Source organism: Chrysemys picta, chromosome 1, assembly GCF_011386835.1.
Source record: "Chrysemys picta bellii isolate R12L10 chromosome 1, ASM1138683v2, whole genome shotgun sequence".
In the NCBI taxonomy this organism is placed as follows: Eukaryota; Metazoa; Chordata; order Testudines; family Emydidae; genus Chrysemys; species Chrysemys picta.
Genome location: NC_088791.1, coordinates 56,227,109 through 56,238,554, shown reverse-complemented (window position 1 = coordinate 56,238,554; position 11,446 = coordinate 56,227,109).

Genomic DNA, 11,446 nt, shown 5'->3' with positions numbered 1-11,446 from the left:
TTTTCCATGCTAAGTGGATGCCTCAGGCTGAGTTTTTCTGGAAAGCTCCAGCAGAAATAGATCAACCATTTGTGAGAACAAGGTTAGAGAAAAATATGTTGTTTTGCCAATATTAAAAAATTATTACAACAGTTTCATTGAGAAGATCTAGCACATCCACACTTTGGAACAAGGACTTGAAATTTATCAGGGGTGGCATGTTGCAGTTAGGGAAGTGCTTTTTGCTGTCCTTGTAAAAATCCACCCAAATCTGGCCACATTATAATCATCTGAAAACTGCCATTTGCACATCCTCAGCAGAGGTTTGTCAGAGGCTGGCAGATAAATTCTCTGAAGATTCCGTCTGCAATGACCATGCTTCAGCCCTGTGCCATGGAAGCTGAGCAGGACTTTCCCATCAGTTGCTTCTTCCAGCAGCTGATGGCCACTATGCTGCCCAGCATTGGAACTGAGAGCAGGGAGACTGTCTATCCTGTGCTCCCAACAGTTTCCCTCCTGGCACCCAGAGGAAGCAGCTTGACTAGTTTACCAAGGGATGAGGAGCAGAGATGGACCAGAGACAGGTTGAGGGGTACTGGGGTAGCCTCAGGTAGGGAGAGGTGCAGGAAAGATAGGGACAGATGGAGACAGGCTAGCTGAAGTAGGGGACATTGGCAGAAGGGTCTGTAACCCCTTCAGAACCTGGGACAGACAAGTAATAGAGATCTACGCCAGAGTGCTGTAGATGTAAAAGTTCCAACCCTGCTGAAAACCCTCATGGAATTTCTGTTTTTTTCAATTTGTTTGTTATTTAAATTTAGGAAATTATATCCTTAAAAAAAATTAAAAGATCATTAAGGCTGCATGGACAAGCACCAAAAAGTTAAGAAATGTCAGATTTAAGGTTGCCTATGTTATTTTGTGCATATGCATTATGATACTATTTTTTGGCAGGACCCTCACTTCATTCAGTACACGGAAGGATAGTGCTCAGGGAATGAATCAGGGTGGTATGGTGAAGGAGTCTGCTGTCTGTAGGGCTCTGCCTCATTCATTGCAGAAGTTGGAAGGTGTGAATTGAATGAGAAACAGGCTTGCAAGAAAAGGATGGCCTGGGGGATATGACAGTTGAATTTGTCCTGGAGAACTAGATTCTATCCCTAGTTCCTATGTGATGCTGAGCAAATCACTGAAAACAAACTTTTCACAGGAGGACATTAAATATGTGTTCCTCTTTTTCTAGTTGCCCAGCTTGGGATCTTTGGGGCCTGAAATCAGTGCTCACAGCTGCAGCTGAAGTCAACGGGAACTGTGCTTTGAAGTTACAAAGTGCTATAAAAATGCTAAGTACTCTGAAAAAAACAGACCCTAAGTATTTTATGTTCGGCACCCGAAATCAGTGGAAACTTCTGAAAATATTAACTTTAAGCTCTCTGTGCCTCAATTTCATATCTGGAAAATGAGGATAATACCACCACCATTCCTCACAGGGATGGTGTGGCTGATGTGGTTGGGTCCTATGATGGTGTCCCTTGACAGGCTCAACAAAGAAAGTAATAAAATGCCACTAGCCGTCAGCTACAGCCCCCAACTAAAACCTCTCCAGCGCATCATCAAGGATCTACAACCTATCCTGAAGGAAGATTCCTCACTCTCACAGACCCTGGGAGATAGGCCAGACCTCGCCTACAGACAGCCCCCCAAACTGAAGCAAATACTCACCGGCAACTACATACCACACAACAAAAACACCAACCCAGGAACCAAACCCTGCTACAAACCCCATTGCCAACTTTGTCCACATATCTATTCAAGGGACACCATCATAGGACCCAACCACATCAGCCGGGGCTCATTCACCTGCACATCTACCAATGTGATATATGCCATCATGTGCCAGCAATGCCCCTCTACATTGGCCAAACCGGACAGTCTCTACTCAAAAGAATAAATGGACACAAATCTGAAATCAGGAATCATAACATTCAAAAACCAGTAGGAGAACACTTCAATCTCTCTGGTCACTCAATAACAGACCTAAAAGCGGCAATTCTTCAACAAAAAAACTTCAAAAACAGACTCCAATGTGAAGCTGCAGAATTGGAATTAATTTGCAAATGAGATACCATCAGATTAGGCCTGAATAAAGACTGGGAGTGGTTGGGTCATTACAAAACCTAAACTTAATTTCCCCAATTCTAATTTATCCCTACTGTTACTCACACCTTCTTGTCAACTGTCTGTAATGGGCCACTCTTACCACTTCAAAAGTTATTTTTCCTCCCTTGGTATCCTGCTGTTAATTGATTTATCTCATTAGACTGCCCTCACACTTGGTAAAGCAACCCCCATCCTTTCATGTGTTTATACCTGCTCCTGTATTTTTCACTTCATGCATCTGATGAAGTGGGTTCTAGCCCACGAAAGCTTATGCCCAAATAAATTTGTTAGTCTCTAAGGTGCCGCAAGGACTCCTTGTTGTTTTTGCTGATACAGACTAACAGGGCAACCACTCTGAAACCTTTCATTACAGCAACCCCCTTGAGCTTTATTCACAGCCAGTGACCAGATACGGTAGGCTAGCCAGTATAGATAAGGTATTATGATGGCAACAGAAAAAAAGTACTGAGGATATAGTTATTTTCTATATACATGTCACCTAGTGAAATCCATTTTACCCAAAAATGACTTAATCAGATTTTAATTTCAGTGGAACTAACTGAAGGCACATTTAACACATTTCTTAGCTACACTTTTCTACAAGAAACAAGCCCTCCATTTTTTTAAAAATAGAAATCCCTGCCCTGATAAGTGTTTTATTTAAGGCTATACAAATAAAATGCTGTAAGGAAAAGGAAGTGGGGATCCAGTGAGAAGAGACATCTTCACCTCTCTCTGCTATGGCATATTGAGAAGCAGCACTTACTCACCTTGACTGACAGGTATCTGCATCAGGCAGTGATAAAAGGGCCCAGAGTATGGATGTCTAAGTCTGAGGTATGAAGGATTAATCTACACTGTATGATCTATTTGGTACATAGACAGCATGTTTGAACTGTGCCCTTCTGCTTTTCAATAATAATTATTTAAAAATATGAAGAAAACTTTTTTTTTAATTTTCTTTACCCCCTAACAAAATGTAAACACAACATCTGGGCTCTAGACTGAGTTCAAAACACATTCAGAATTTACTCTGTTCTCTTTGAACACTAAAGAATCACTTTCAGCATCCTTAAGTTATGTGAAATGTTAACAACTTTTGAGCTGTCTGGCTATATTATAGTTTTGTTACCAGAGAAGACTCACCAAGATTGATGTTACGTTAATTACCAGACCTCTGGGCACTCAGACCTGAACCACCAGCAATGATACTGGCAAGTGATCTTCTAAGGAATGTTGGCATTATCTTTCTATTGAAGACCTGGAGGCAAGTTGTCACCTGAATTGTCTGTAAAGTGAAACATTTCCCTGGTCTGCACTAATAAAACACACGTTTCTCTGATATTCATACTGTCTGGAGGATAATTGCTTAATATGTTAACAGAGTTCATTAATAATATCTCTCCTTAACAGAAAAGAACAGATTTTCTAACCGTGTTTCTGTTTGCTTTATACTAATTACATATTTATCTGGGATGTCTCTTGTTCTTTACATTAATTGGCAGCTAATGAGCCTAATTCTCATGTATACTAAGGCCCTTTTTACACAACTCTGGTAAGACAAAGTGGCCTGAGTTTAAAGGAGCTTCTGGCCCATAATCCAAAACCACTGTTAGCCAATGACAAATTGTGTTTTACAAATATAATGTTACTGTCAAACTCAGTCCCTTCTGTACACTGAGCCCAGAGGGACTGTCCAGGTTACAACTACTTGGGAGAAAAGTTTCAAAGCACTTCTGATTAGGGGCGACTTATTTTTCGGTGTTCAACTTGAAATGCCTTGGACCAGTTTTCAGAAACGCTGAGCACCCAGTGCTCAAAGGTGTTTAGGCACCTAATTACCATTGATTTCAATTTAGGTTCCTAAAAACCTTTGAGGATCTGGGCCTCATCTCATCACTTGAAGTCTATTGGGCTCCTTTAAGGAGTCTCAGGTTGCACATACAAAAGTTGAGACCTGCTTCTTTTCAAGTTTTCTGCCTGTCTTTATGTGATTAATTTTTTACTCTATTGTGCTGTCATTCTAACTCCCAATCATAGGTATAGCTAGGAGTATGGGATCTATCAAATTACTTTACATACCAACTTCGGTGCCTTCGGTGGGCTTCATCAACCTTGGAGACAAAGCAGGAATTGACAAACACACAAGATCAAATTCTGCTCTTCTTTATACAGGTGAAACTACATTATCTACATCAGTGTAAAGGAAACGGGAATTTGGCTCAAGGGTCCAAATTTTGCCCTCAGTTGCCTGAATGCGACTCTCATTGAGTTCAGAATTTTAGACCGTAAATAGTAGGCATGTGGATTGAGGTTTGAATACCCAAGCTCAAGAGAAATATTTGCAAGCAATAGGTAATACTAGAGGGAGAAGTTTTAGATCAGTCTATATAATCCTTTAATCTAGGTGACAATTAAGACAATATTCAGTCTTGGCAATAATTCCCACAGTTTGACTGTGTAGACTTTTAGAAACTTAAACAACATTTATATAAATAACATGAAATGCAAGATCATAAAGAACTTGATAATTACATACCAATTTTAAAGACACAAGTAAAAACTGTTTAAATTTTTCAAATCAAAGCAGTAATGGATTGCAGCTGTATATGCAGTCAAAATAAGGTTTGTGTGATACGATTTTTTATGATTTATATGTCTATTTTAAAATATTTTTAAAATCAAGCAGTCCATGATTAGCCATAATGTCCCTTTCAATTAACCGCATCACACAGTGCTCCTTACAGACTCTAATTATATCTTAGATTATCATTCAGAACACCTGCTCTTGTGGATCACACTAATTTCAGCCTTGAATATTTTGATGTGAAGAGCTATAATCATTGAGAACCAAATGTTTTCCTATTCTCTGTGCCACACCTTCTCAGTTAACTGCAGTGAGAGACTTATATTGTCTTCCATATTATTTCTTTACATTATAATTTACATTATGATTATACATCTTTGATTTAAAGGTGTCTTTTTAATGTTGATAGACATAGTATTTTTACCTTTACTGAAGTTAGACAGAGTGTTTAAATCATATATTAGATTTAAAAATAACAGTTGTTTTGTTTTTAAATAGCAGATGAGTCGCATAACTTTTTATGCTAGTTGCTCTTTTTATTTCAGGGTAGTTAATATACATGCTTTGTTCCTGACTTTCAAGGAAACTACTCTTTAAAAATCCTGTAATTTGAGTTAAGGGATTTAAATGAGCACATATATCTACTTGAAAGATAACTTTCAACGTACTGAGTTCTCTGTTATTATTATCTAGGCACAACTGCAGTGAGCCAAAGTCCACAAGTCAATGGAAAGACTTGTACTGACTTCAGTGGACGTTGGATCAGACCCTACGTATTGTACTCAAAGGCAGGAAATAGTAATGTTTTCAATATAATTTCAGACCAACACAAAAATAAAGCACTTTCTATGTCTAGTGTTACATTCATACTTCAACAGGTGTTGGGAGAATACACTATGTGCCCGCTTTGTTGATTAAATGTAAGAAGGGACCAGAATCTCCTGTTACACCAGTTTTAAACCACTGTAACGCCACTGATTTCAGTTTAGATCCATGGGCATAGAACTGGAATAACAGAGTGGTGATTCAGGCCCATCATATATTCCATTCTCGTTCCTCCAAGTTCTTACAGAAAGTTCTGTTGTTCTGTGTCTTATGCAAAATTCTAATTTTAAACAACTGTGTCAGCACAATTTTTGATGGCAGTTTGGCAGTTTTGCATCAGAGCTGTTTATTTTATTTTATTTTTGCAACCCCTTTGGGGTTTAGAGAGCATGGCCCTTTTAAATCTTTTTCCTGAGCAGGGAAGTGCTGATTGTTCCAGAAGGAAGAAGTGTTGTTGGGGGAGAGGGAGCAGGAAGAGAGGGAAGAGCTACTGGGTGTGACTGTCTGGAGCTCCAGACGGAAGGGCTGCAGCAAGCAGGCACCCACAGAGTGAAGCAGCCAAGAACCTGCTCGAAGCCTGGGAGGGACTGAGCGGCCCACCAGGGACACCCCAGGACAGGATCCAGGAGGAGCACTGTGCCAGGGAGGAATCGCCCAAAAAGGACAAACCGGAGCTGAACCCAGTATCACTACTGCCCAGAGCTGTATGGGGCCATGCATACTGGGGCTTGGGACTTTGCATTGGGAATAAGGAGGGAGGCTGTTAGCTAGTTAAGTGGGGAGGTTGTCACTCTTTGTTGCTTTGCAGAGAGTGGCAGAAGATAGGGTTACCATTCGTCCGGATTCCCCCGGACATGTCCGGCTTTTTCGAGTTAAAAATAGCGTCCGGGGGGAATTTGTCAATGTCCGGACTTCCCCTCCTCCCCCCCCATACAGAGCGTGCACGCGGCTTACAAAGCAGCCTGGGCTCCGACAGCCAGAGCCAGAGCCCTTCCTGCACTTCCCCCCTCCTCTCTCCTGAAACTTGACACCACTCCCCTCCTCTCTCTCCCTCCCCCTCCCTCCCTGCATTCACAGATCGCCGGCTGTTCGTCTGGAGCTCCGACCCTGCTCCCCTCCCCCGCTGCCGAGCGCGCTGCTCTGCAGCACAGTAAGGGGGCTGGGGGCCAGAGAAGCGGCAGGGAGGTTCTGGGGTCGGGGGGGTAGTCAAGAGACAGGGAGCAGGGGGGAGGGTTGGATGGGTCAGGAGTTCGGGTGGGGGCTGTCTGGGGGTTGGGGGTGTAAGGTTTTGGGCAGTCAGGGTACAGGTGGGGGGGGTCTCAGGAGGGGGCAGTTAGGGGACAAGGAACAGGGAGGCTTAGGTAGGGGGTGGGGTTCTGGAGGGCAGTTAGGAGCAGGGGTCCCAGGAGGGGGGAGGACAGGGAGCAGAGGGGTTTAGATGGGTCAGGAGTTCTGGGGGGGGCTGTCAGGGGGTGGGGGTGTGGATAAGGGTTGGGGCAGTCAGGGGACAGGTAGGGGGTAGGGTCCTAGGGGGCCAGTTAGGATGTGGGGAAGGTCTCAGGAGGGGGCAGTCAGGGGACAAGAGGCAGGGAGGCTTAGGGAGGGGGTGGAGTCCTGGGGGGCAGTCAGGGGACAAGGAGTGGGGGGGAGGGTTGGGGGTTCTGAGGGGGCAGGAAGTGGGAGGGAGTGGAAGGGGCAGGGGCGGGGCTAGGACAGGACGGGGACGGGGCTAGGACAGGACGGGGGCGGGGCTAGGGCGGGGCTCCTCCCGTCCTCTTTTTTGATTGTTGAAATATGGTAACCCTAGCAGAAGAGGGCACCGGAGGGGTTTGCTGGGGAAAGTTTACTGGCACCGAAGACAACAGGAGCACCCAAGACTCACCACTGGACTGGAACTTTGCCCAGCACTCCTGAATTCTGTGTGCAGACACATTGCTCGGTGTCTGCCCCTTCAGACTGTGATACCACTGGGCCTGTGGGGCCTTGTATTGAATGCAACCCTGGTTTGTCATTTCCCCCTATATTTCCCCCTGTTGCTTTTCTCTTTTCAACCCTCTGTAAATAAATATTTCTCTTTCCTATATTCATTGTACTCTGTGTGTGTTCACTCTGGGGGGGTTGGAACAGGTGCCCCTGGGTTGGAAGGCACTTTTTCTGCTGCATTGCTGCGGGCGCCTTCTCTTGGCCAGAACTGCCTGCAGAGCGGACTCCATCTTGGCCACGAAGGCACAAAAGTTATATTTTATTCTCCTGCTGTGCTACAGTTTAGTATTTTGGTCAGTTTTGATAGGCATGTTTCTTAAGCCACATGGCACAACAACCAAGCTGTAGCTCACCCTTTATTGATGTAATGTAAATAGATTTTATAGTGTGTCACTTCAGAGTCAGAACAAGTCTTTTATAAATTTAACATTCTTTATATTTTATGTTCCTTGCTGTGATTAATTAGGTGTGAATACATGTATTGATTCTTTTCTTTCCCTTTCACATGTCCTTTATTAAACAGCTAAGGGTTGCATGTACAATTAGAAATCTCAAGCCCCACTTGATAAGTAACATGCACTGCTGAACTTCAAAACAAAGTCATAAAAATTATGATTAAGACCAAATTTCCCCAAGTTCCATGATGAGCAATATTATAAATATTTATGTGTAGATAATGCTTTCCGGTGAAGAATTTCACATTCTGTTAGCTAGCACAACACTGAATCTGCAAACAGTTATTAGGCAAATGTTTATTTACAATAATAATATTTTACAGTTGGTCCTGGCCCCATTGACGTCATGTGAGCTTTACCACTGATTTTAGTGGGACCAGGATTTGGTCCTTAGTGCCTCTTCATTCCAGAGTATCTCAAAAGCACTTTATAAGCTAGATAGCTACAGCATTGCTGGAACACAGGCATCTCAAGAGTAGAAGCCAACAACCAGCTTGAACAGAGAAGGCCGCACGGCACAACAGTGAGGAGGGAGGAATTGGAGCCAATGGCAATAGGAAAAAAGAGAGTGTTGTAAGAGCTGCGCTGTTGTGCAGAGTATCCAGGACCTTGGTTCATAAAGTCTCACCTAAAACAACTCTGCATGGAGCTCAGTTTATCTGCCTCAGAGGAATAAAGGGTTGAGTCAACCCTGTTGGGATTTAAAAGGGTGGTTCCAGTGAGTCTAGGTGTTTTAAACATGATGCTTAGCCCACTAAGCTGCCCCTCCAGCTTTATTTAGCTGCTGTTACTGCTATCAAAATAAACCACATACTGCAAATCTGTTTATTATGGGTGTATGCTACGTTAGATGTGAAAGTCTTTTTAAAATCAAGGCATGAAACTTTGTGGCATTTGAGCTGTTTCAGCATTTAGCTACACAGCGTGTGCATTATCCAGTTTTGCAAAACTAAATTACTTTTTCCATAACAGAAATTAAATGGAACTGATGTTTTCCATTTGGAATTTTTTTCTGTGGCTGTTAAAATGTGGCCATCACCCAATGAGTGGAAATATTAGCACCTTAAAAAGATAACAATGTAGATTTTATTCAAAGGGACCAAGAAACCAGAAGCAGTACATAACTATTAAGTGTATTCTGTCTGAAGGGAGTCCTTAGAAGACAATATCTGTGGCATTTTCCAGAATTAAATTACATTATTATAGGAGCTTTAAATTGAGCTCCTAACCGTGACCTTTAAGCACAGTGATTGCCATTATGCTTGCTGGGATGGCTGTGGAGGGTTTGGAAACCCTCAGCAAGATTGATGGGTTTTAGTAAGTAATCAAGTATAGGTTCATTTAGCACAGCTGTTCAATGGAGGTCCTAACACTGGATTATCACAGGGAGCGCCCCCTCTTCTCTTTCAAAGAAATCAATGTTAGCAATGGGAGACAGGGCTTGTTAGTGTCAGGAGTGTTTCCCCAAATGTGCTGGAAGAGGAAGTGGAATTTAATAGCTATGCCTAACGTCTAGAAACTGACCACATATGAAATTTTAGCCTGATCTCTACTCAAAACATTCAGTGACAAAGGAGAGAATGCATGACTGATAACTGTTGCCTTAAATTATTACTATGGAAGAAATCAAAAAGAAACCAAAGCAAACTGATATAGAAATAATGGGGCAAATCATCAGTGAAGCTACACAGATTTACACCAGCTAAAACCTGACCCAATATATGGCATGTAAAAGAAATGAATAGATCTCTTAAAATATAGCACAGAGCTAAAACAGGTATTTGTCCACTATATATAATATACCTATGTATTTTATTTTAAACTTTATAGGCCAAATTCTGCCCTCAGATGCATGAACAGATTCCCATTGAAGTCAATATTTTAGAAATATAATTGGATGTTATATATTTTGAACTAGAAAAAAATGAAACAGAGCAGTAAAACAATGGACTGTCAAACTATATGTTCACTGAAACATACAATTGTAAAGCCCCAGTTCTGCCAAGGGATCCACACAACAACCCTAAAAGTCCATGCAGAGCCTCACTGAACATACTATGCAACCTACTTTACATTGTCTTGCAAACCTCCACACTGTATGCACTTGCCATGGCCTTCAGGGCCCTAAACTGGTGCTCAGGTGACTAATAACTCTTCAGGGTAGCCAGCTTCCATTGGGCAGTTGCCACTCTCTTTTCCATGGTAATGGAGGTCTCATCTGCGTGATCTGGCTCTGCAATGCAAGGCTAGCTAACCATAGAGGTACAGAAAAGTCTCCATCACCCTGAAGTTCTGCAGCCACTGCTGTCCATCTCAGGTCTCAACAACAATTCATTCTCACCAGTCTGTGTTGTGGTTCAGACTCAAAAACAGAGATCCACCCACTGGAAATTATGTGCAAACACAGCAAACAGCTGTCGACTTGGGCAGTGGCACATGCACAACCATTGCACTGTTTGAACAGCTTGATCTCACTTCTGGAATATCCTCCATTACCTTGTAACAACTCCTGCAGATAACCTGAGACTGCTTTGCAAAGCTCAAGCAGAAACCTTCATTGATGAGCAAGGAGGGAGAATGTAGTGTTCATTCTGGCTAACATCTTGAGGAAATGGTTAGGAAATGGCATTGGTAGCAGGGGATTTTATAAAATATCAGTCTGGGAATTATGGGCATTTGATCTCTCTTCTCCTACAATCCACTCGTGCTCCCAGAAAGCCCTTTGAAATCTCTCAGGAGCCATTGCTGTGCCAGAAATTGTGCGATAGGTACCTAGAGATCTGTACAACAATTTAGTACAGTGGATATGGGGCAAAACTTAAATCAAAACAGCATGGCTAGTCTGGATACATTGCACTGTTAGCTTTAGTCTATGATATCTCACCAGTTACATTCCCAACGGTTTAGTTTTCTAGGGTAGACATGGCCTGAGCCTTTACTTTATCATTTTAACTACCTCATTAAGGCAAAACTACCATCCTAATCACTGGGAGTTTCAATCAAGAAAACTAAGTAAGGAGGACTACAGCACTCGGCACAAATGAAGGGCTGCCAGTTCACTGCAATGTACAGTTATATTTAGCATTCAGCCTATAGAATGATTGTTTCTTCCCCATTGTATTGATGATATTTTTCTACTGAGGGCTGTAATATTTCAATAATGTATAACTGACTGACCATCTTCTGTTTCATATTTTCTCCTGACACTGGCTGAAAGCATGTCTGGGACAGATTTTTAAAGAGATTTAGGAACCTAAACAGGCAGAAAAGTGGGCACCAGGGACATTTTCAAAGCCTCAGCTCATGCGCTGCCCTAGGCACCTACGTTTCTGCCAGTCGGCATTTTCAAAGTAGACCGAGTGCTGCTGCTGCTCCACAGCTAATAAGCTGCCTGGAGCCCTAGCTCAAGCCAAAGCCCTGGAGGCCCAGAAACAGGATTTTTAAACTAGATGAGAGA